The following is a 27320-nucleotide window of genomic DNA, read 5'->3' on the forward strand; positions in this document are numbered from 1 at the left end:
TGAAAGTTTTCTATTATACAACCAGCTATCATATTGGTGGTCATGAATACATTGGTTACCTGAATTGTGCGTTAAGTGATTCAAAGCTCAGTAGGAGTAAAAGTTGAGATAACTAACACATTTTCCATGGAGTCTCCTTTCAAATGTGAACCAAAGTTCCCAGGAAAGAGCATTCCAGCCATTTTAGGAAAAGGAGGAGGAATAAAAGACACACCCAGGTAATTTCACTTACACAAGCTTGGACAGAGTCCCTTCATTCGTGTAAATCCAAGCTTGTGATTATGGCAATGCTATCTCTCTGAAATGAATAAGCATCACTATGTGAAACAATTTTTATCCTTCATCAGTATCTGCAGATAGGAAAAAAATACACTGAAAATCAAAAATTGCTAATGCTGAGGCTAACTTAGCGCCTACTCTTAAGACAAAACTTCTAAAAAGTGTCACTTGCCAACAACAAATTAGCATTGGCCGGGTGCAGTGGCTCAAGCCTGTAAAGCCAGCACTTTGGGAGGCCAAGGTGAGCAGATCACTTGAGGCCAGGAGTTTGAGACCAACCTGACCAACATGGTGAAACCCCATCTCTACTAAAAATACAAAAACATTAGCTGGGCATGGTGGCACATGACTGTAATCCCAGCTACTCAGGAGGCTGAAGCACAAGAATCTCTTGAACCTCGGAGGTGGAGGTTGCAGTGAGATGAGATCATGCCACTGCACTCCAGACTAGGCAATAGAAAGAGACACTGTCTCAAAAAAAACAAATGACAAAAAAAATTTGCATTGCTCACTTATCATAATTTCCAACAAGCTTTGATACTCTAGTGAGATTTTTATTCAGAATAACTATTTGTTACTGTCCTAATAAATCAGCAAATATCGTTAGAGACCATGTTACAAAGCTCCTGAGGAATGCTGTTTCCCTACAATAAAAAGGGAACAATGTAGAACTATTGAATTATGCTGCTAAAGTAGTTTATATTTCCTTTTACATGAAGCCTAGAAGAGAGGGTGCCCTCAGAGAATATAAACAATAATGATGGTTTCTTTCTAAGACATTAGAATTTTGGTGAGCAGTAACATCTTACTAGTTCTTTGCCTAAGTAATGACATTTCTCCTTTTAGAAATGTATTTACCATGTTGGCCACATAACTTTCTCCTATTTGGGCCTCAGGGCCTTCTGCATTTCTCCCGATTAGAAGTGATGAGCTTTAGTTAACCAAAAATCCCAGCGGTAAAGGGATTTTGTTAAGGGCCGTGATCAAACCCAGCTATCTCCTTCTTTACTTATTCTATATTCAGTGTCAGGCTCTTGCTGCAAATCTTTGTTACTTTTATGATTAGACAGTTTTCTCAAGGAAGATGGTCTTCCATGGAAAGAATTAAATGTGCATTAGCAAGTCTGACCCTTTAGGGTATGTTTATACTAACACTATTAGTTCTTGGATAAAATCTGTAAGGCTCAGAGCAGGAATTAAGATTTCATATATAGACCTCAGTCTCTCAGGGCATTATAAATCATTAAAACTGTCTTGGAGGCATGCTCAAGAGCCAAGGGATATCTATTAATACTTTTTATGGGTGTGGTTTCAATGGAGATTTTTAATAAATGAGCTATGATTTTTGATCCACGCAAAGTGTGTTTTCACACATGATAAAAGTGGCTGCACAAAAATGCTGGAGACTGTTTAGGCTCATGCTTACACGCACTGTAGATTCAAATTGTGTCTACTTTAAAAATCCAGAAACTAGTAATCATTTGCTTTTATTTAAAAATAAATATTAAAAGATATAGTTTATTTACAAAAATTTTTTTCAACAAGGAATTTTAAAAACATTTTACTCAGGAAAGTCATTTTGTTTCCCTGAGAATCCCATCTAAAAGTTTATGAGAAGAATTTAGTAATTCATTCCTTTGAAAAGCATTAAATCATATCTCCCTTCTACAGGGAGATATGTAGAACAATTGTGTGCTTCTCCAATTTCCAAATAGGTTAGATCCAATTAAAATGTCCTTGAAGGAGAAAAGCCAAAGAGTGGCAGAATTCAGACTGGATAGATGGTGTAGCATGAGTATGTCAATCGAATTTATGGAGAGATAAATATGAAATGTGACTCCACCCTCATCCATTGTGAGTTTTTGTGGTATTGTTGGTGAAGTTATATTTCTTTTCCATACTTGCTAGTGCTGTGAGATTCCTCTACCCCACTCCCATCTCACAATGTGTTTTAAACAGGGTCATCAGTCAAACCCTGAGGATAAATCTGTGTTTATAATGTAGAAACTCATGAAGGTTAATGAATGTTCATTACCCACTGTTCCCTGCTCTTTTGGTTATGTGCATTTGAAAACAGTAATAGTTCTGTGGGACCCACTTGGACCTCCAGAGTCAGTATAAAAATAATTTTCAAGTGAAAATATTTGAGCTAAGTAAGATACAGAAAGAAATCATAACTGAACTTCTTTTATTGGGCTAAAGCAGAACTTCCAGAAAATGTTGCTGCTCTGTGCTCGCCTCCAAGGGAGTTTTCTGAGAATTCAGCTGATGTGGAGACAGACTTTCCATTTTCCTTAGCATCAAAAGCCCAATAGAACCCTCCATGTCTTCCATGGAAGCCCTCCCTCCCTTCCCTGCCTCCACATTTTGTCAAATGTGGAATATAAATCCTTTATCTCTGGCTATTCAATGAGTTACTCATCACTGAGTCTGTATAAATAAATCTTGTTTTTTCTCCTTTCTTTTCTTTATCTTTCATTTTCTTTTTGGAGACAGTGTCCCACTCTATGGCCCAGGCTGGAGTGCAGTGACACAAACATAGCTTATTTCAGCCTTGACCTACCAACCTCCCAGGCTGAAGTGATCCTCCTACCTCAGTCCCTGAGTAGCTGGGACTACAGGCACACACCACTATGCCCAGCTAATATTTTTAAATTTTTTTTTTGTTAGGGACAGGGTGTTACTGTGTTTCCCAGGCTGGTCTCAAACTACTGGGCTCATGTGATCCTTCCACCTTGGCCTTCCAAAGTGCTGGGATTACAGGTATGAGCCACCACACTTGGCATCTCTTCTTTTAATCTATTGTCAGTTAATTTGCAAGCTTCTCAAGTTGGAAAATGACAACTTTTCCTCTGGACAGTGTTTTCATACAAAGCAACGAATGGGTCATTGTACAAGGAAATTGCATGGGATGGTTCTCCTTGGTAGAAATCCCAGTGGACTGTCCTTTTTTGTGGAGTTAAGATTGATTCTGTGTTTCTACGTCTGTTTCTTTGTTCCACACCTATGGCACAATTAAAAGGCAAAGAATAGCTTATCATTTACATTGTAAAGCTAGAGCAAATTTGTTCAATATTTCAATATATAATATTTATCTCATACAGATGAAGCACTAATTATGCTTCACTTTATAAGGTATTGGTTTTATGATAACAAAGTTAACATTAGCTTGTTTTAGAAATTGTCGTGATGCATATAGGTAACTATAAAAGGATTACTAAACTAAGGCAAGGAACATTTGGCTCTGTTTTCCTTGTGTCTGCACAAATCAAAATGTAAATTCCCAGCCGGGCGCAGTGGCTCACGCCTGTAATCTCAGCACTTTGGGAGGCCGAGGAGGATGGATCACAAGGTCAAGAGATCAAGACTCCATCTCTACTAAACTCTGTCTCTACTAAAACACTACAAAAAATATCTCTGAGCATGGTACCACGTGCCTGTAGTCCCAGCTACTTGGGAGGCTGAGGCAGGAAAATCACTTGAACCCGGGAAGAGGAGGTTGCTGTGAGCTGAGATCGTGCCACTGTACTCCAGCCTGGTGACAGAGTGAGACTCCGTCTCAAAAAAAAAAAAAAAAAAAAAAGTAAAGTCCCCATTTGTGGCTGGAAGCTAATCATGTATCAGCTATAGGGAGGAATATTGTAGAGATTAGGTGAAAAGAAATACAGAATACAGCCCCTCAAAATAGAGTCCAAAAGTGATTAACTATACTCAAAATAGTTTGAGGGTATTAAAGTTGATTTTGGAAGAACAAGCAGACACTAAAAGGAGGGTCTAGAGAACAAGAGGAATCAAACGTTCATGGACAAAGTTAATGCAGGGGTGAAGCATTTTGGGCAAACCAGGAAGGGACATGTTTTCATCAGGAAGATACAGTGGAGCAAGTGGCTGGAAATTCATTTGCTGTAGCACCAGTTAGATTTAACCTGGAGAATTCCTTCTGGAGTGGCAGCTAATTTTTCTTACATTTGCTTTCCTTAAAATGTTTCCACTCCAGGTTTCTAAGGGAGATTATATAGTCTTTATCCAGTAGACATAAAAGTAAACCTGGAGCCCATATAACCTAAAGTAAGAATATATAGTCAACCTACATAATAAAAAGGAAAAGGTTCTCTAAAAGAAAGTGATGTTTGTTCAAGAATGGGACATTGCAATGGGAATATGCACATCATAGTAAATTATGTGCATATTGAGGGAGTACTCCAAATTGGAGTAGAGGCTCTCTTAGGTCAGATTCTGATATCCTTTGCCAAGATATCCTTTATGTGACACGTGAAGTAGAGGATCTCTTAGGTCAGATTCTGTCAAGTTACCAGCAGAAGCTACAGATTATAAAATTTTAATAATACCATCATTCTGTCAGTGAAAAAGGTAACATTACAAGGGGTAAGAGTCTTATTTTGGTATGGAGTCTTATTCTACATCTTGAGTAAAGCTGCCTGCATCACAAAGTCATCAACTTCTTGTCCTGGTTTGCAGTCTGAATGTCTCTGGTTATGGAACCAAACAGCCTGATGATCTTTCTGTGTGGCTTGTACATCATGCGTAAGACTTGCTCTTTAAAACTAACTTAAGCTTATAGGGCTTTAGAAACAGAGCAGTTCCTATTTTTAATAATTCCATGGAAGAAAGTTGGATAGGAGGAATCTAGAAGAATTTAGGATTTAGTCTGATCAGTAGGTAGATAACAAGAACTTGAAACTAATGCACAGGCCTATAATCTAATACTGGTGTATAATAGTGTTACTTTTAGAAACATAACTTTTTTTCTTTACATGATTACATAGGAATCTCAGATTCAAAAACCTTTTGAAGCTAGAAAGCCAAACCAGGGCAGATTTTTTATTTTGACTACTGTTTTAAGATTACTGGACCTGCTAGGCAGTGACAGCTTTCACTCACTCACTGTAAGACTAGGAACCTTAGCCAGGCTTTTTCTATGCACATTCTCAAATATTATATTCCAGTCAAAGCCTTCATAATATAACCAATGTTTCTAATTGTGCTTTGTTGTAAAGACAGCAGATTTTTATTGAACTTAATGCAAATATCCATATTGCCATAAGAGTACTCATAAATAGTTCCTGAATGTCAGAGGGATCAACTAGGGAGAAAAGGCAGAGGTTTGCATCTTTGTTCAAAAAGTATACTTTACCAAATTGCTGTAAGCTATAGACAGCTAAAGAGAGAACATTTCCTTAAATCTGGAAAACAAAATATTTAAGTAATGATCCAACAGTGTTTCAAATAAAAGTCATAAAAACAATACCTTCATCAATGTACTTAATCGCATGTAATTAATTTTTGTTCTCCTTGATTTTGATCAGCAGCTTCCTGAATCCATCTGTTCTTTATTAGAGTTTTGGAAAATTTTTATTTAGTCCATTGATCTTAAAGTTATTGGAAACCTGTATATGAGAGTATATAGGGTATCAAGTTATGAAAGACACTGTTAGTATTCTAATATTCTCTTTCCCTTCCCCGGGAGGCGAGAATGATGGGAAGAAAAGGCAAATTGGAATGTTAGGCTATTGTGCCTTCTGTCTTGTTGTCTTTTGTAACGTGGCCCTCTTGGCTACCGACTGTGTGACATTTACTGCCAGCATTGTCAAAACTGCAGTGTCTACTCAGATCATGATTAATTGCAGATGAGAGAATTGACTACTAAGTTGCATAAGAATAGGGTCAAAATTGTGTTTTTTATAACAAGCCAAATAAAAACGCAAATGTCATCATTAGGCGTGAATCCATATTGATGGTGGTATAGTAAAAGACACTGGAAACAATTGTGAAAAATGTATTGTACTGGGGATCAGAAAAACAATTTAGACCCACCCTGTTTATTACTAGTTTGTGCCCTCAATGAAGCTGCTTTTGGGAGGCCTCACATTCAATAATTGTACATTGCTGAATTGTAGCACATACTGTCAGAATTTGGAACTCCAAAAATGTCATTCTGCATAAAACGAGTAGAATTGGGATGGCATAAATACTCTGTGGCATAGGAAATCTTACAAAATAATTTCAAAACAGGTTTCTGGTGTTGTTATTATGAACTGAGGAAAGGTAAAGTTCTCTTTAGTTGAGTCCTTCATTTCATGAGGTGTAGGCAAAAATTGGGATTTTTCCTGAAAGCTGTGCATCAAAACTTTGCCTACTCAACACAAAACTATTAAGTCTGAGCGTATTATTACTGTTAGTAATTAAAGTTTGGAGAGAAAAAGTGGAATGATGGAGCTGGACTAAATTCCTTGCCTGAAGACTTGGAAAAATAAAGGAAGTTGAGGCAAAGGGTACCCAAGGTTTAGAATCATACTCCTGTGTCTGCAGCGATAAGAAGGCCAGGGGCAAATGTCCTGCTGTGTGTGATCTTCTCTGGCATGAGTTTATACAAAGTGAACCTAAGGCTAAATAACTCAGTCTCAGTACTGGGACAGGATTAAGAAACTGCCTTGGCTCTACTAAGCACCCCAGTTACTTCTTATATCTGAAGCCAGGATGAAAACAAATCTTTGACTTCTGAAGCCAAACAAGTTTTTCTTTGTTTGTTATGATGCATAGATATTAATGTTCACAAGTAAAAAGTCAACCAAAATTTTCTACACAAGAAGTTGGATTCATTTAAAAAAGAGACTTATTTTTCTTAGCGTATTGGAAAGTTTTTGAAATGAAGAAGTCAATCGTCTTGGAAATCATACTGTCTCAAGCTCAGACTCCTCTGTGGAGCTTTGTTAGACCATCTTTTTAGCCATGATTCAAGAAAGACTCTTCTAGCCTAGCGAATAAGCATTTAACAAATATCTGAGCCATATTTCTTTCATAACAATTTTATCTCATGATTTCCGCATCCAAAAGCAGTTGGGGTAACAGTAAATTTAAATAATATTCTGGAAAAGATGTTGCTTACTTTTTAGTACTGATATGTATGCAATATTTAGCATCTATCATTTTTTATTTGCTGTCTAAAAATCAGAGCTAAATTTGTTTAAGTTATTAAATGGGTCCAGTACAACACAGTGATGAAAATTCTTATTAGGTTACCATCTCTGATATGTTACATAGTTTCCTGCTTAGGAGAATCACTGTTGTGCCAATTTTTTCTACATTTCTCATCACACTCAGTTCCTTATGTCAAACACCATGTGATGGCCTTTGATCAAAAGCAAAAAAAATCTGACCAGTTAAAACAAATAGAAGAAATGGGCAATGATGCTTCAGAAATATTTGTTTGCTTACTTAAGTGTAAACTGGATTGTGTCTTTTATTTTTTTTTATTTATTTTTTTTTTTAATTATACTTTAGGGTTTTAGGGTACATGTGCACAATGTGCAGGTTTGTTACATATGTATCCATGTGCCATGTTGATTTCCTGCACCCATTAATTCGTCATTTAGCATTAGGTGTATCTCCTAATGCTGTCCCTCCCCCCTCCCCCCACCCCACAACAGTCCCCGGAGCGTGATGTTCCCCTTCCTGTGTCCATGAGTTCTCATTGTTCAATTCCCACCTATGAGTGAGAACATGCGGTGTTTGGTTTTTTGTCCTTGCGATAGTTTACTGAGAATGACGTTTTCCAGTTTCATCCATGTCCCTACAAAGGACACGAACTCATCATTTTTTATGGCTGCATAGTATTCCATGGTGTATATGTGCCACATTTTCTTAATCCAGTCTATCGTTGTTGGACATTTGGGTTGGTTCCAACTCTTTGCTATTGTGAATAGTGCCGCAATAAACACACGTGTGCATGTGTCTTTATAGCAGCATGATTTATAGTCCTTTGGGTATATACCCAGTAATGGGATGGCTAGGTCAAATGGTATTTCTAGTTCTAGATCCCTGAGGAATCGCCACACTGACTTCCACAATGGTTGAACTAGTTTACAGTCCCACCAACAGTGTAAAAGTGTTCCTATTTCTCCACATCCTCTCCAGCACCTGTTGTTTCCTGATTTTTTAATGATGGCCATTCTAACTGGTGTGAGATGGTATCTCACTGTGGTTTTGATTTGCATTTCTCTGATGGCCAGTGATGAGGAGCATTTCTTCATGTGTTTTTTGGCTGATTGTGTCTTTTAAACTTTGGTTTGCATCCTATTATAAATCGCCATTTTAAAGATTATCAATTTATCCTAATATTAAAGACTTTCGTATTTTGGTGACATCAGTTACACTGCAGAAAAAAAATATTTTCTGAGATAAGTTACACAACCTTGTGGATAATCACTATGATCTTGTAGAACAGCTTATTAGCTATAAAAGATTAAGTGACAGTTTAAAAATATTGCTTGGGATCATCTAAACTCATCCCATTAGAAGATAAAAACAGTATACATTTAACATTGAAGCTGAAGGTTTTTTAATCAGGTGATTATATCTATGGCTATGTGACCTTCTTAAATAAGAGCAATATGGGAAATTCAATTTTCAAATGGTAGAGAATATTAAGTTATCCAGGGAGAAACTGGTATAAGGTCAAAGAGCAATAGGACTGAGAAAATTGTAATGATTATAGAATAATTAAGCTCAGTTTTTTTCTACTTGAAGACAGAGAGGGCAAAACCATAAAACTATTCATTGGCTATGTCCTTATAACTTTTCTCTTGTGGATATTCTTGAGAAGTAACAGGCACTCAGCTTAAAAAAAGTATGAATTTCAGGGATGATACCTTAATTTTACTACTGTTTTTGTCTTTATTTTACTATTTAAGACGTTTTATGTTTCCCACATTCCAGAGCTTCAACTTTTCCATTAATCCATTTGTGCTTTTTGGTGACATAATCATTTTTAAATTTGAAGAATAATCACTTATAATCGCTTTTACCTAGCCCATCTTTACATGTGAAGTGTTTCTTCATAACTGGTCAACCTTTATACTTAGTGAACCAGACACTCTCCATCTGAAAGCTTCAGGTACTCCTCCTCATGTTCTTCCCAGGCACTGTGAACTTTCCTGAGGGTTATTCTGTCGACTATAGGGTGAATATCATGTGGATTTTTCTGTCTTATTTTGGGTGTGCAGGAAAGTACACATATAGGCAAAGTCCCTAGTGGAGAAGGCAATGATTAACCTCTGCTCACACCCAGGCTGCCCATTGCTACTAGTTTAAAATTTCTTATTGTTACTCCTTTGCCCAAACACTTGCAATAGATCTTCATTATTTATAGACAAAGGAAAAAAATTCTCTATCTAGCATTCAAAGGTTCTCAAAATGGGCCCTGTCATCCTTTTGATGACAAAGAAATCTAGCCTCTTCTCTGGGTTTGATTTTAGCCTAGAATCTGTCTCTAGATAAAAAAAAAAAGTCCACAGTCAATTTCACTGCTTTGGGATGAAGTCAGGCTCATGCTAGATCCTTGCCCTGACCTGTGCCTCACTTCCAGTGGCTTAGTGTTGCCCCAAAACAATTCCGATATCCCTGTCCCTGGGAACATAAACATCTCTAATTTTCCTTCCAGCTGGAGGTGGGTATGTGACTTAATTTTGGGCAATAAGATGTAAGGCACATCACCTGTGAGCTTCTCAGAAATATTTTCCCCATGATTAAAAGGCAGAGGATCATAGAAACAGACCAATGCCTGTTCTCCATTCTTTCACTTTCAGACCATGTGTGAGCTGGTGTGACTTTTGCAGCTTTCACAACCAATCTGCGACCCAAAAGCAATAAACCAGGGTCCCAAAGCCAATATGAGGAAGGCAGCAGAGGAGGGAGAGGATGGCATGGGGAAATTCTTGGGTCTTGATCTCCAAGCCATCTTTGGGAATGCTTAGCTCCAGACTTCTTGCCAAGTAAACAATAAATGCCAGAATGTTTAAAGGGAAAATGTTAATTAGAGAACTACTGTATCCAAACCATGTTAACTAATACATTAAGTTTCTGATCCATTCACCAGCCCCATATCTGCATTGCTGTTTTGGTTCTTTGCTAGATACCAACATTTTTTCAACACTAGAGTTTTTCCATGTATCTCCACATCCCTAAAATTTGCTGATGGACCTCTCCTATGCTCACTTCAAGTTTACTTGCTCAGGTTTCTATCTACTTGTTGTGTATCAGTGATACAGAGTCCACCCATGCTCTGGCTCTCAGGAACGTTCCCAGATGGCTCTGCTCAGTTCTGCCTTGCTCAGGGAGTGGAGTTCCCCCTTCACCTGAGTTATCCAAGTTCGTCACCCCCAGGAGCTTCCAAATGTCCACAATTGTTGGGCCATGGTGGATCATAGGAAGTGACATAGTGAAGTCTGGCTCTACATGTGTAAACAGTTGGGTTCTAAGTCCTTTCCACTTTTCTCCTTGATCTATGCAAGAAAAAAAAAGAAAGTAAGAAAGAAAAAGGAGATAATGTTTCTCTCTTTTTATTTATGATGTCTCACTGTGTTGTCAGGCTGGTCTTGAACTCCTGAGGTCAAGCAATCCTCTCACCTTGGCCTCTCAAATTACTAGGATTACAGGCATGAGCAACCATGCCCAGCTTCTCCCACTTTTAGAAATTGCATTGTTTTTCAGAAATTGCATTGTATCTGCTCTTTCCTCTCCAGAATAAATAACTCCTCTATCTTAGCTCTTTCTTTAGTCCCAAATTTGCCTTGTCTTTGAGGAAAATATATTTTACAAACATGTATCTGAACTAAATGTAGGCAAGTGTCTTTGAGTCCTTGTTTCTCCTCAGTTGTGGGCTAGGGGAAAGAAAACTAGCCTTCAGGGTATCAGCAAAAGAACATAAGATAGAAAACACAGAACCATTCAGATAACATAACTTTCTCGCACGTACTACCCTGTTTATTACCTAGTCCCCACTACAGTTTCTCATGTGTGAGTTTAGGAATTTCTAGTTGATAGGGCAACTAGGATAGCAAAGTTCTAGTGTCCAGAGCAGGCCAGTGATGGCCTACACATAAGGTAGCGGGAGTAAACTGAGGTAGGGATCTTGTTTTTAAAGTGGCAAGGCTATAATAGGGAAGGCATTGCTCTTTATCTTAAGGTGAGTTGTCATATGACATAGGTGGGATGATTTGTGAGACTGGCCACTAAGTGGGATAATATCATTCCTAAACAATTAATGAGTAAGGGCTGAGACAAATGAGTTAGGCTAGATGAAGGGACTGAGCATATCCTATCCAGTACATGTATGAGAGTGAGAACAGCCCCTTAAAAATCAGTCACATGATATTCTCTATAGCTGTGCTTCTAATATGGCAGCCAACAGCTACGGGTGGCTATTAAGCCCTTGAATTGGGCTAAATCCAAGTTAAGATGTATTGTATGCATAAAATACACACTAGATTTTGAAAATTTAGTCTGAAAAAAAGTGTAAAATATCTCAATAATTCTTATTTTATATGAACTACATGTTGAATATTAATTACACTGTAATCAGTGCTTCATCTTTACCTTCATCTTCCCAAACTGTTGTTGATAGGTTGATAAATATTATTATGTGGCCAGGTGAGGTGGCTCATGCTTGTAATCCCTGCACTTTGGGAGGCTGAGGCAGGAGGATCACTTGAGCTTAGGAGTTTGAGACCAGTCTGGGCAACACAGGAAGACCCCATCTCTACAACTAAATGTGAAAAATATTAGGCAGGGGTGGTGGTGCCTGCCTGGAGTCCCATCAACTCGGGAGGCTAAAGTGGGAGGATCCCTTGAGCCCAGTAGGTGGTGGTTGCAGTGAGCTGAGACCCTGCACTACAGCATGGGTAACAGAGTGAGAAATAACACTTTGGATATATTAAGTCGAAATAACATTTTGGATATATTAAGTTAAATAAAGTATATTATTAAATTTAAAAAAGTCAATCACGCAGATTGGAATTCCAAGCGCCACCAGCTTAGAGCACTGCCTGGGCCAACAAGGAGATCTCACTGTAGGAAGACACGTTGCCTAATTTGAAAGCTTAGAATGTAAACTCTGTGGAGTCCAGGAGCCTATCCATCTCCAGATCCTAGAATAGTGCCTGGCACATGTTAAGTCTACAAAAATATTTGAATTAATTAATTAATGATCTTCTAATAATGCCGAGACAATGTTTCTCCTAGTTCTATTAGCCTCTGAGCTCAGTTCTGGCCGTGACTCTCCTGGGCCGTGTTGTCAATGACTAGCTACAATAGATGGGTAGAGGGATCCATGGATGGATTGACCGACAGTGTAAATCAAAAAGTGTCTGAGACAGATCTTAATTGATTTAGAGGTTTATTTGGCCAAGATCGAGAATGCGCCTGGAAAAACACACACACCACACACACACACACACAAGTTACAAGTAGGATCTGTGGCCTGTGCTTTTTCCAAAGAAGTTTTGAGGACTAATATTTAAAGAGAAAAGAGCAGACAGGAGGGAAAGGAGGAGAAGAAAAAGAAAAGGAGGAAGGTAAGCAGTGCAACAAGTGGTTACTTTGATTAGTACTCACCAAATCCATATTTTACATATGAAAAGAGGAGTGGAGGGGAAGTGATTATGCATTAATCTCACTCTTGGTAGATCTACATTTTACATAAGACAAAGTAAGCATGTGAAATTTACAGCTGTTTGGGAAGAAAGGTAGCTTTTGCATGACTCAGTGCTCCAACTGAACTTTCCCTTTGTCATAGTGAGTTTGGGTTCTGAGATTTTATTTTCCTTTCACAACAGACAAAGACATGCAGTATGGGCTTTTTTTTTTTCTTTTTTTAGCTTAATCTACTGTTCCCTCGATTTCTTAAATATATTCACAAAGGTGGTGTTTTCATAGATAGAAAGGTGTTTTTAAAATGTCTATAAGATACAAGTTTCCAGGGAAAACTAGAAATTTATTATGATACCTTACATGTACACACAAAATAAATAAAGTGGTTATTACCCCCTTTCTCTTTGGGTGATCTAATTTCAATATGAATTAGAGATAGTTGGGTAGGATCATTGTAATAGCTCTTTATTGGTCCAACTGGCCCTTGCTGATGTGTAGAGATATATTTTCATCCTGGCATTCCTGATCCACTTTCCCCACATTACTTCCCTCCATGGTGCCCTTCATGTTCTTCATACTATACATTTGCCTTTGTGTTTATTGTCCATCTCCCTTAACTAAGTTTCAAGAAGGCAAGCACTGTTTTGTTCACAGTGCCTATGGCAGAGCCCAGCAAGTGGTAGGTGGTCAACATATATTTTTTAAGTGAATGTTTCAATGAATGATTCAAATGGTTGTGTGCTCAGCTTCTCTAAGAAGAATTTCAGAAGGAATTGTAAAGAAGAGCCATTCCTTGCCCACAGATACAACACCAGGCATGGAATGTTACCATAAAGGAAACGTAAGAAAAGGTGTGAAGAAGGGAGAAAAATAAACTAGACAAATTGTAATTTGATTAAAAAGAGAAGGATAAAAATGTTGAATTATTTTTATTCCAGAAATAAAATACATCCTTGGATTCATGAATTCTCTAATTTTGTGTGTTGCCAAGTAAAGTTCAACCCGCAATAAGCATAAGGAAAAATATTCTCTCATAATGTTTAGCTGAATTTATAGAAGATAGTGAAGATGCAACTCTATTTTTGTCACACTGTGATGCAATAGCATTTTGCATTTCCTTAAATAAATGCCAAAAATATGAGGCACATGATAGAGGATCCCAAAGGATGCAAAATCTCTCCTGGCAGACACTGAGGGAAGATAAAATTAAAACAAGGCAACTGATTAACCTTGACTGGTTTATAGCTAGAATAAAATTAGACAAATGTTTGAATAAAAGCACACTCCTCTTTTTTATTTTATTTTCTTGAGGCAGTGTCTTGCTCTGTTTTCCAGACTGGAGCGCGGTGCAGTTGTGCGAACAGAACTCACTGCAGCCTCTACCTCCTGGCTCAAGCAATCCTCCCGCCTCAGCCTCCTGAGTAGCTGGGATCACAATGCAGGCCACCACATTGGCTAATTATTATTATTTTTTGTGTGTGGAGATGGGGTCTTGCTATGTCACCCAGGCTAGGCTTGAACTCCTGGGCTCAAGCAATCCTCCTGCCTCAACCTCCCAACGTGTTGGGGTTACAGGCATGAGCCACTGCGCCCAACCTCTTAATTTTTAATTGTATGGATTTATGGCCATTTCAGAACCTTCAATTTTCAAGAATAATATTTTTCATATCTTCCTTTCCTTATTCTCTTGTAACTTCCTTTGAACTTTTTCTACAGAAGTCTTGTTTTCTGCACAGTTTATAATTTTCATGAAAAAGCAGAAACAAAGACTTGAAGAAGGCACTTGCCTAAATTTAATGTGGGAGATTCAGATACATGTTTGCAAAGCAATATTTTATATTCCCAAAGAAAAGGCAAACCTGACACTGGAGGAAGGGGAAGAACAAAGCAGAGGATTTACTCGCTCTGCAGAGGAGGGAGCAAAAACATGATTCCTAGCAGTTGGAGGAAAGGGAAGGATTGTTTCTTGCATAGATCCAGGAGCAGAGTGAAAAGGACTCATAGCCAAAACTGTAAAATTAAAGAAAATTGAACCAAATGGTTACAATGTTTGAGTTCACACTTAGATGAGGGTGGGTCCTTCGGGCCTGGCATGATAGTGGTAGGAAAAACGGAAATGAGAGAACTCTAAAGAGCAGGTTATCTTGGAGACAGAGGAATGTTCCATTAGTGTGTCAAACTGCCTAGAATGTCTTTCCTCTAAGAACTTGGAGGATTCAGCAAATATTTATCAGGCATTTTTCAGGCTCCTGAGCTGCTATGATAGGTCATAGACTGGCACAAGGATGAGACACAGTCATCCCTGACCTTGAAGAATCGAATGAGTCCTAGGTTGTGGAATTTGTTTTAATAAGAACAATTTCATCTCAGAAGTTAAAGTCGATGATTCACAGTAAAGAAATAATTTATCTAGACCATAGACTATTTCAAATAAAATGAAAGTCATTCTTTGCAGACATATCATTGACCACAACATGGTCCTTGTGATATATTTTGTTACTCTGCCATCCTCTGGTAATCTGAACTATAAAACCAGTTATAGCTAGTAGGAGGCAAGATCATCGTCTACTAATAAATACTAATATTTTTCTAGATACAGGCAAACAGAAAATGGCAATAGAAAAAATATTCTTTAAGAATATGAAGAGCATATATTTAACAGGAAGTAATATGTGGCTTTGTAAAATACCAGACTTCCCAGGAAGCAGTACTAAAGATATTCATACTAATTAGGTATTTTATGGAATGATGTTGTTTGCCCAAGGATGAGAAAAACAACCATCCTGTCTTGAAAACAGACTAGCACTAGAGAGAAACAAAGGCTTACACCTGGAACTGCATATAATGGCATGATACTGTTACCAAAACTTTCTATTCAGAACTGAAATTTAATTCTGACTGTCGCATGCTGTGGGAACCATAGACTAAGCAAAATCCAGTCATGATCTTCAAGAAACTTCTACTTCTGTCATTTATCTATCTAATAGACTAGAAGTTAAGGCAAAGCACTTTGCAATAAGAGAGAAAAATGTTAGAGACATAAAGAGAAAACAGGACTTCTATCATAGATTTTTTAGTAGTTCAGTAAGTAATAATTTGATTTGTCATAGTGCTTTATTTTTTAATACTTCTACATTTAATAACTCATTTGATGAGGGACAAAGCAGTGTAATAAAATGAATTCAGGTTTTGAGCCCCAGCTCTATGGACCTTGGGAAAATATCTTAAAGCCTTCTGAACATCATTTTCTTCCTCTGTAAATGGGGAATATAACCTTGAGCATAGAATTGTCATGAGGATTAAATGGGATAATTAATGTTAAGTGCTTATTTCAGAGCATGCTATTAAGTCTTCAATAACCATCAAATGTCATTCTCCTCATCATCCTCATTGCCATATCATCATCTTCTTCCTCTTCATCATCATCCTCATCATTATTGAGGTGTTATGAGGATAATCATAGATAAAAAATATAATATCCTTGGCATCTAGTGGTGCTTTAAAAGTGATAACAGTTCTATCTGAACAATATGTATCTTTATTTGTAATCAGTAAGTTACGCTGGATTGATACTTATAATTTACAAATGGAAAAACTAAGAAAAATTCAATAATTAAAGTGCCACAAAGGATTAATCCTGACACTATCCAAATGGCCCACTGTCATGGTTAGCAGTGTGTATTGTAGAGCCATGTTACCTGGGTTTAACCCCTGAGCCAACCTCTTTGTGACTTTGGAAAAGTTACTTGTCTTTCTATACTTCAATTTTCATCATCTCTAAAGTGAGATTAATGCCTACCTGTTAGCATTATTGTACATTTCACAGAGCCTTTGCAGTTGGGCCATGTTACTAGTTCTGGCCAATGAGCTGTAAGACCATTGTCACTTCTGGGCCAAAGCATTTAAGACCTGGTAAGTGACTTTCCACTTTTCTTCCCTTATTGTGGTGATCTGGAACTTACATGTTGATATGGCAGTTTCATAGATCAAAACAATCTGGATTACTGAGTCGCTGCCTGGAGGATAACTCTCTTGGAATGTTACCTGACTTGCATTAGAAATCCCCTGGGCAAGAAATAAACTTTTATTGTGCAAAGTCAACTGAGATTTTTGGCTTACTTTTTTATGACAGCATAACAAAGCCTGTCCTAACTGTACAATCCTGTTAATAGTTCCAGACCTAAAGCCCACCTACTGTATATGTATTGAGAGCTCAGACTAATGAGAGGATTATCTTTGAATGCATTACAGTCTTGAGGCTATTGACAGGATCAGTAAAAGTTACATTTCCATCCTCAATTCTTCATATTTGACACTGGCCCAAAATTTCTCGCACTAGTGTCCCACTGGAAATTGCTGGCTGTGGTATCAAATGCAGTTAGTAATGTGGCATCAGTGAATTTTTTAAGAGCCAATTTTCCTAACCATTCCCTTGCCCAGAAAGCAAGGATTAAAGACTCCCTAAGATATTTCAGCAGCCAAAAGCAAGTGACTTAGGTTGGGAGAAAGGAGAGGAGATCTATGTACAAATTAGGCATGGTTGTTCGCTTCTATAAAATAGTCCTTGGTTAGTTTCAGAACTCAAGTAATTTGGTGCCTTGTACACAATAGTCCTCAATAAATGTTTGATGGTGACAGCTCAGATGTTGGGGGAACATGATCCAAAACCACTCAGGAATCTGGAAATACTAGAGCTCCTTAGAAAATAGGAATAGAGGCCGGGCGCGGTGGCTCACGCTTGTAATCCCAGCACTTTGGGAGGCCGAGGCGGGTGGATCACGAGGTCAGGAGATCGAGACCACAGTGAAACCCCGTCTCTCGACAGAGCAAGACTCCGTCTCAAGAAAAAAAAAAAAAAAGAAAAAAAAAAAAGAAAATAGGAATAGAAGCAATTAATGAAAATGTTTATTGAACATTAGAGCATTGTGTCATTTATTAAGATTTAAAGCTCTCTGTTATTCTTTGATTTTAATCTAGGTTTTCCAGCATGACAAGAAATTTCCTGTTTATCAAGGGACCAAGTTAACAAACAGAATAGAACCCAGGGAACACAGAGGATGTTACATTATGATTTTCAGAAAACTCAGAATGCAAATTTCTGACTGTCTTTCTTTAATTCCAGCCTCTCCCTACACACACATTCTAGTTGGCAGCTTCCAACAAAGACCAAACTGAATAATATCTCGAAAGTTCTGGAGTCTAGCAAAAGTGCAAGCAAATGCATAATAGAGTTTATGAGTGCAAAGCTGCCTTTTCCTGTCAGGGCATAGTTGAGTATGTGAAATCATGAATTTTCAAGTCGATGAGAATAGCTCTGTGTTTTTGTGTTTCGTTTTTGTTAAAGATGGAGTCTCCCTCTGTTGCCCAGGCTGGAGTGCAATGGCACCATCTCAGCTCACTGCAACCTCCACCTCTCAGGTTCAAGTGATTATCCTGCCTCAGCCTCCTATGTAGCTGGGATTACAGGTGTGCGCCACCACACCTGGCTAATGTTTTTTGTATTTTTAGTAGAGACGGGGTTTCACCATGTTGGCCAAGCTGGTCTTGAACTCCTGACCTCAGGTGATCCGCCCACCTCAGTCTCCCAAAGTGCTGTGATTACAGGCGTGAGCCACTGCGCCCAGCCTGAACAGCTCTGTTTTAACAGAGGAAGTTCAAAGTGATTCCTGGATGCTTCCTTTGCTTTGTACTAATGGGTATCCCCGAGACTCCAGTCGCCTACCAACTTATTAACCAAATAAGTTGAACTACAAGGCTAAACAATAAATAAGCACCAGGAATGTTTAAAGCTGCCTCAGACAGCTCATGAAGACTCGGCACACAAGACAAGAGCAAACAGCTGTTGTCTCCATTCTAGAATTGAGTGAAGGGATCCCTCCTTGAAAAATAAAACGAAACATAAAACTCTGTGGATTAAGAAGATTCCCTTATCTACCCTATAAAATACATTCTTAAACTGTAGTTTAGCTTCATTTGATAAAATTTCCTAAATCTCTTACGGATGATACAGTTTTATCATGCAAATGGTTTTGTTGAAGTGTTTATTTTATAAACCAGCTAGAGGCTAAAATTCCCCACTGAGTCTTATTCTTTAGGTTTCCAAAGATACTCTCTTTCCTGTGAAATGCCAGACCATGAAAGACTGTTTGGCTGTGATTTGCATAAGATGAGGGCTGAATATGAAATAAATATTCATTAAGGGGTCCAGAGGGAATCAACATAGCTCTAAACATGTATCTATTGATCCACCGGGCTCATGATTGTCTAACTGATCATCGAACTGATTACCTGAGTGGAGCATCTGTTCTTAGAATGACAAGTGAGTGTTTTGGGGAAATGGCCAGAGCAACCATTATTTTGAATACTTTGCAGCCTCCTCTGCCAGGAACCTGTTAAGTTCACTTATAGTATACTTTCCAACACCCATATAGTGAGGGATATCACTCAGCCAACAGATGTGGCTTTATGGTTTCAGTGACTATCTCTGCACATAGAGGGGCCAGGGATAGATAAAGGTGAATGGGAACAGTCTTATGTCAATATACTGATTATTTGTTGTTGCGTATTAGCTTACTGGTGAATTAGCAGAATCTGTAACTATATATCTGACACAGACCACATTTTATGCTTTAAGTACCACAAATAAGCTGTTAAGAGCCACTGATTTATTACTATTTTATATACCCTTTGCTAAGCTAGTGCAATGGGTACATTGGCAGTCCCTTTCATTAATATCCCATAATAGAGGATTTATGTTGCTACCATTGACTTATAGAGATGTATTTTACATCTCTGCATTGCGAGTTAGAATGCAAAATAGATGTAAGCTTCATGATAAAAATGATAATTATTATTTTAAAAGAGAGGTTTGGTTACAGTTGCAACAGTATTATCATTGCATTAAGGAAGTCAGTGATAACCAAGCTAGAAAGTCCCTAAACCTGGAGAAAAATGCAACTAAGAGTATGGTGTTAGAATATTTCCTCAACCTGACTGGTACAAGACATAAAGTCTCTGACACCAGAAACATGGTTAAGTCGGACTTTATAGAATAACTGACTTAGAAGCCTGAATGAAGAGAATTCTTAAAGATTTTCCAGTTATTGATTTGTTTTCTCTTAGGAAAATGGCTTTGTAAATTTATGATTGCACAGATACCATATGTCATCTTTGCATTTTCTATAATATTTAGTGTTTCATGAAAAATATCACTTAGGATGAGTTTCAAATTATTTTCGTTTTTAAAAATTAGGTTTTTATTTTAAAATTCTATTATTTCTGGGACTATTTGCCAGGCTTGGTTTGCTTTATTAGGCTAGTTCTATAGCATCGTGCACCAATACATCCCATTTAGTTGAAATGGGATCATCTACATCATTTATATACAACATTTAAATTTCCACTTATGATGGAAATGTTAGTTTGGTATATGGCCTTCTTAGTCACACTAGAATTGCAAAATACTGCCTTTTTTTTTTTTTTGAGACAATATCTCACTCTGTCATCCAGGCTGGGGTGCAGTGATGCAATCATGGCTTGCTGCAGCCTCAACCTGCTGAGCTCCTGAGCTAAAGTGATCCTCCCACCTCAGCCTCCTGAGCAGCTGGGACCACAGGTGTGCACCACCATGCCTGGCTAATTATTTTTATTATTTGTAGAGATGAGGTCTCACTGTGTTGCCCAGGCTGGTCTCAAACTTCTGGCCTGAAGCAATCCTGTCATCTCAGCCTCCCAAAGTGTTGGAATTACAGGCACGAGCCATTGCACCTGGCCTGCCAAATAATGTTAAAGGAAGATATGCAACATCCATGGTTAAAAATAAATGTTTATATATAGGGCTAAGCTATCTGGGATGTTATCGTTCTGCTATTCTTGTGGCTCTTGTCTTAACATTAATCCCTACAATTTAGAGAATATCTGCTGCCTTCTCATTTATCAATAAGAAATGGAGATATAAAGAAGTTTGGGACTTGTGAGAGCTGCTGACTAAACTAGAGTCTTTTTTTTTTTTTTTTTTTTTTTGAGATGCAGTCTTGCTCTGTTGCCCAGGCTGGAGTACAGTGGCGTGATCTTGGCTCACTGCAAACTCTGCCTACCAGATTCAAGTGATCCTCCTGCCTCAGCCTCCTGAGTAGCTGGGATTACAGGCGTGTGCCACCACACCTGCCTAATTTTTGTATTTTTAGTAGAGTTGGGGTTTCACCATGTTGGTCAGGCTGATCTCGAACTCCTGACCTCATGATCCACCCACCTTGGCCTCCCAAAGTGCTGAGATTACAGGCATGAGCCACAGCACCCAGCCAAGTTGGAGTCTTTTAAAACCAAATCCTTTGCTAGTTCTACTGGCAATACTATGTTGAATTGTCTCACAGCTTCACTCCATTGCTTAGCATTGTTTTACAACTGAAATTAGCTACATGAAAGCATTTGGGACTTTCTGGATACTACTAAAAGTTGCAGTTAATAATTACAAAGGCAACCTATGTTTCTCAGGTCACACCAAAAAAAATAAAAACCAGTCACATCACTTTCATGAACAGCGCTCTTCTGGCTTTTGTCTCTCCTCCATGGGGAGACTGCCCCCTCCCATTCAATCTCCCCCATATCTCAGGGACTGTCTTGGGGTGAAGGAAGAAGCCTCACATGGGCTCATGAATGGTATTCTCAACTACTACATGATATGCCTGATTTTCCTTCCCTCCTTTTCCAGCTTCCATTGTTTTTGTTTGTGACAACTCCTCTGACTCCCCCAGTTTCCCCCAACCTCCCACTCCAGTGTCACTGTTCCTTGCCCAGGTCGACAGCTGTCAGGTCACGTGCTCTCAGGCCCTTCAGTACCAAGCCTTTCCTTGGGCAAAAGCCTGCATGTGGTACAAAACTGTTAATTATGACAATGCCCTGGGACCCTTGAAGGGTGTCTCATCCAAGAAGAGCCCCTCTCCCCATCACCTTCAAGTTGCATTATGGTTTAACAGCATGAACTTTGGAGGCAGAGTAACTAGGTTCATATCTCAGTTTTCCTACTAACTTGCCATCTGACCTTGAACAAGTTTCTTAACCTCTCTATATTGCAATTTACTTTAAATGTGAATAAAAACCCATCTCATAGACTTTAATAATTTAAAATATGCTTGGAACAGTGCATGGCATATGATGGGCATTCTAAATGTCAGCGTACTTGTCTTTTAAGTGCCAAATCAGTGCCACCTGTGTTCCCAAAGCCTTAAGATGATGTTTATGGAAACAGTTCTTCTCATTTTTACTTTTAGTAATGGCATCTTCACTGTAATTTCAGATTTCATCAGGAGTCCATAGGGTCTGGATTGAAAGACCATGGAAATGAGACATATCCCTCCACTTTGCTTTTAGACTACAGACTGTAATGTTAATATTGAACAGGGCTAGAGTGTCTCCTTCAGATTAATTCTTTCCAAAATGTTACCCATTCCCCACACTAATGTCTCCTAGTGGGCAGAAGCCCAACAGACTTAAAGACACATCTGAATTCTAAAAAGTTTCAGAAGAATGATTTCTTTTAATTACAATACTCCTATAGGACATGTTTTTTACAATGAACATTCATTCTGGGTATAGCAAGTTTTCCCATACTTTTAGGAAAATGTTCTATATACCCAAGCTTTGAGGAATCACATGTTTCAACTAGATAGGTGCAACAGGGTATAAATATCTTGAAAAAGGCAATTTCTTGTCACTCTTCTCCTTTGCTCGTCTTCTGCAGTATTTATTTCATAATTTAGGCAAGCCAAGGCAACATCAGTCAACTTAGAAGAGCTTATCTCATAAAAATTGCATAAGCTTTTAGCAAAACTCCTTCCTGCTAGCTAGCCTAATCTACAATATTGTCCATTCAGTAAGAAAAATTTGCTCTCACACTTTAAATCAACATGTATGTAACCCACTATGTCCAATATTTTCTACTGTTTATTTATTTCCATTTTACTAAGCCCCGCAGGCCTTATTATTTAAGGTTTCTGACATTTAGCTGTTCTCCATCTGATGCTCTCCAAATTACAGTGACTCCTGAATTAGAATACCCAGTAATCTCCAAATGTACCCTTTCTCTCCTATACTCTCTTGAAAATAATAGTATCATCTGTGGGCTTTTACCAACATCTGAATTCACATGTGACAATTTGGGTCCCTTGGCTCTTGGGCTTACTTACCTCTTTGGACTTCCTGTCACTTGCCAGTGCTCCCTGCACTCACGCCAGCCTGAACAACTTGCAGTTTATGGAGAGTGTACTGCATTTTAATGGTACGCGCCTTTGCACACACTACTGTCTCTTTCTGTGATGCCCTCTGCCTCTCCTTCACCTTCTTCTGCCTGATTTACTTCCACTCATCCATAAAATCTCATTTTGAGTATCAGCTTTTCAGAGTCAGCCAGTCTGTTTAGCACTAAGGGAGTACATTGTTCAGACCCCATCACAGTGTATGTGACCCTGTGATAGAAACAGCTGGTTTCCTTTTTTTTTTTTTCCCTACCAGAAGATGGTCTTCTTGAGGACAGAAGCTCCATCTTCTGTGTGGCTAGCATTATATTTAGTACATAGTGGCTGCTCCATAAATATTTGAATGAATAAATGTGTAAGGGAGGAAAATTAGCTTCCTTTCACCCTTCTACGTTCTTTGGCTAGTCTACAAATTAAATTGACATAAGACATATTGAAAGGAAGAAAAAAATTTTAATTAGGTGTCTATACATGAGGGTTCCACAGAAATATGAGACCCAAAGAAACAGCCAGAAGACAGAGGCTTATACACCATCCCAAGCTACTGGAAGGAATAGAGGTTTTGGGCTTCTAGAGGAGTGGAGGCAAATTATGGGAGGTTTGGGTGAGAAAATGTACGGTGAGCAAAGGTTGCCTTGTTATGGAGATAAAAGTCTCTCCATAACAAGGTGGCTGGTTGTAATTCCAGCATTTTTGGAGGCCATGGTGGGAGGATCTCTCGAGTCCAGCAGTTCAAGACCAGCCTGGGCATAGGAGAGTGAGACCCTCATCTCTACAAAAGTCTTTTCTATTAAAAAAAGTCTCTTGGGTGATAAAAGTTGATTTTTGCCGATTGGCAAATACTGAATCATATTTGAGAGAAAATAGAATAAAATTATGTAGAGACTCTTACATATTGGCATATGTATAGGGAACAGATATGTATACGCCTAAGGAAGAGATAATCCAAAAAAGACTTATATTTACTTTGTTATACTTCTTTGGGTATAATTTTCCTTTCTGAGTTTATAGAAGTACTAATTAACATGAGTAGAGTAATTGAAATTTCTTACTGTATTGTAATTCAAACAATGGCCCTAGAGCATAGGCATGTTTATTATATCCATTTTTTCAAATGGAGAAATTTGATATCTGTAAATTAAGAGTCTTGTCCAAGGTTACAAATTCATAAGTGGTGGAGTCAAACTTCAAACTTGGCCGGGCACAGTGGCTCATGACTGTAATCCAGCAGTTTAGGAGACCGAGGTAGGCAGATTCCTTGAGCCCAGGAGTTCCAGAGCAGCCTGGGCAACATGGCAAAACCTCATCTCTACAAAAAAATACAAAAATCAGCTGGGTGTGGTGATGAATGCCTTTAGTCCCAGTTACTTGGGAGGCTGATGTGGGAGGATCACCTGAGCCCAGAGGTCAAGGCTGCAATGAGCCATGATCATGCCATTGCACTCCAGCTTGGGCAAAAGAGTGAGACCTTGTCTCAAAAAAAAAAAAAAAAAAAAAAACCACAATAAAAACAAAATTCAAACCCAGGTCTTCTGAATTCAAATATCCGGCTGTATTACCTGTTTTGTATGAGAATAGTAACAATAATATTTAAGACCAAATGTCGCCCAGAGAAACAAAGAAGATAGGTTTGTAAAAATCATGCGTAATAAACAGGCGTGCTCTGAAGAGCATGAACTCTGATGTCTCAATGCCCACAGGACAAATCTAAGAGCAAACATTTACTACCTTCATGGCCTTGGGGAAGGAAGTCCTTTAGCTTGTCCTGGCATCACTTTTCTCATCATTAAATTACAGATAGTAGTCACTGTCCTGAGCAGTGTTATGAAAATTAGAAATAATTTGTATAAAGTTCCTGGCACATAGTAGACACTCGTAAACTGTTGTTACTCTTACCGTAGTCAGTGCCTTCAAAAGTTAGCTGCATAGCTTTGTACTGCATGAGGATAGCAACATCGAGGTAGAAGTTCATTAATGCTGAACAATCATGTAAATTAAGAATACTGGTTTCATCCTGTTGCATCTTTTTTTGCCCTTCTTTTTGGGCAAAGTATATTTTACATTTTGGAGCTTACTGTTTGTACAAATAGGAGGAACAAAAGCATCTTCCAAGTATGTGAATGCTTGATGACACAACAAAGGGAGCTTCCAAAGCAAATTTATTACTGTGCATTTCCAGGTAATGTAAGCAGAGATAATTATTTGTCATCCTTGGAATGTACTAAAGCAGATAAAAATACATTGTAATTTGCACAGCTATTGGAAAGATCTTCAATATGGAACCATGTGAGCTTGATGTTGGCAGCCCCCTACAGCGGAGACAATACTCAGTTATGTTTAAAAAATTGGCAAGTTCAGGGCAGCACATTCCTGCATACTTGAGGCTGCCTTGTTGATTTTCTTTCAACTCCAACCCAAGTCAGGCGAAGCTCCTTTACTGCAGAACAACAATGTGGCAACCAGGAATGAATTTTTCCCCACCCTTCATCCCCTAGTTCCTCCCTTCAGACAAATCATCCTGCCCAGATTTCAAAGAAATCCCAGAGAGGCATTCTTGCTGTTATATCTCCAGGACTCCAGCCAGCACAAATCAAGAAAATGGTTTCCAGGTGCAGACAGTCTCCCCCTCTTCCCCCCTCACTTTAAAATCTAGTGATTGTTCCAAGCTTTAATCTGGAGATGGACGATAGGGAGAACAGGAGGGTAACCTTAGGATTCAAAAGCTCATAGAAAATTATTTTGCCTTTTTCGTTTTAGAGGAGTCATGTCCATTCTCCAAAACATATCGCACAACCCAGCATGATTAATTCTGTCTCTTTTGATAAGCCTCAGACCCCAAATAACTAGAATACATTATCTGAACTACAGAAGGAGCCCTACAGAGTGAAGCTTTCAAAAAGGCAGTTCTAATCCAATGCTATTACTATCTCCCAGTCACTAGCTCCATTTTCACACAAAGCTGTAATTGGTGGAAAAATTGCATACTTTTCACAATAGTCAGGGATTTGCTAAATTCAAGTAAAAGCAGATAATTATTGATGAACAAGAAAAATGGATTTGAAGGAAAATGTATTTGGGGAACTTTTCTAGACATAATAATATTCATAGCAGTGTAACAGCAAATGAGAGTGACATTGTTTAGAGCAGGTACTAGTGGCTCTGCTTCTCTCTTCTAGTCCAAACTGTAGTAGTTTCTCCTGTGTCCAAATGCTAGGATATTCATTATTTTTGAATACTTCTGGACCTATGTTCATGAGGTTTTCCATATTCAGATATAGAATATCATTTTACATTGTCAAAATATAAAAATCTTTAGATTCTATTCTATAACTACAATGGAATTTTCTATATTTTTCTATAGATCAGGTCCAAATATTTTAAAACATGATTTTTGTTTGTCATATGATTATTATGTAAGTATTACTCACTGACTGGTGAGATTTAGGACTTATGAAGAGGAGAATGTAACTTGGTCCAATTTTGCAACTTGGTCTATATGAAGGCCATGTTTCATGTGTCAAGTTGAACTTTTTCTTTTTTGTTTGCCCCATCAACTCCTCAAAATCATGCAGATTCTAATTTGTTTTATTCTTGGAAAGAACCAATTTGTAAAGTTTTTTCTCCTCCTTGAGTTCCTAGTTTTATTATTATGCTCTTTTTCCCTAGGTCATTTTATTTATGTGTCATTGTTACATTATTTTTTCTTGCTGAGAAAAAAATGTATGTATACTTTTAGAACTATATTAGTAAAATTTTCAGATTGCCATCAATTTGTTGAGTTGAAATCCACTTAACTCTCTTAAAATGTATTCCTTGTGGAGCCTTCTGAATTTCTCTCTTACTTGGACTTGGTGTCAGAAACTTCTAGTGCTTGCCAATATTGACTTTCTCATCTTCTTTAGCACATAAGGAAGATGTCTCCAGGCTCCTTGCAGTTAGACAGACATCTTGTGCTAATACAGCTGATGAAAGTAATATGCAAGCCTCCATGCTGGGTGTATAGGCCTCTCCTATGTGTAATCGTCTTTCTCTTTCTCTGTCCACAAACTGAAGAATGTCGCCAGGAGACAGCAAAGCCACAGGATGGAAGAATCCTGGTGCCTGAATGACAGAGTGGAACATACATCCCATGTACACCAACCCACATAGGCATATGATGGGAGCAAGAAATAAACATATATTGTGCTGGGCCACCGGGATTTGCAGACTATTTGTTAGAGCATTTAGCCTATCCTGACTAATGTAGAAATTGATATCTTGAAATGGGCTGTTGCAGAAATGCAAAACCTAAAACATGGCATAGCTGTTGGGTAGAAGACTGAAAGAAATCATATCAAAGGC

Source organism: Symphalangus syndactylus, chromosome 15 (genome assembly GCF_028878055.3).
Source record: "Symphalangus syndactylus isolate Jambi chromosome 15, NHGRI_mSymSyn1-v2.1_pri, whole genome shotgun sequence".
Taxonomy (NCBI): Eukaryota; Metazoa; Chordata; class Mammalia; order Primates; family Hylobatidae; genus Symphalangus; species Symphalangus syndactylus.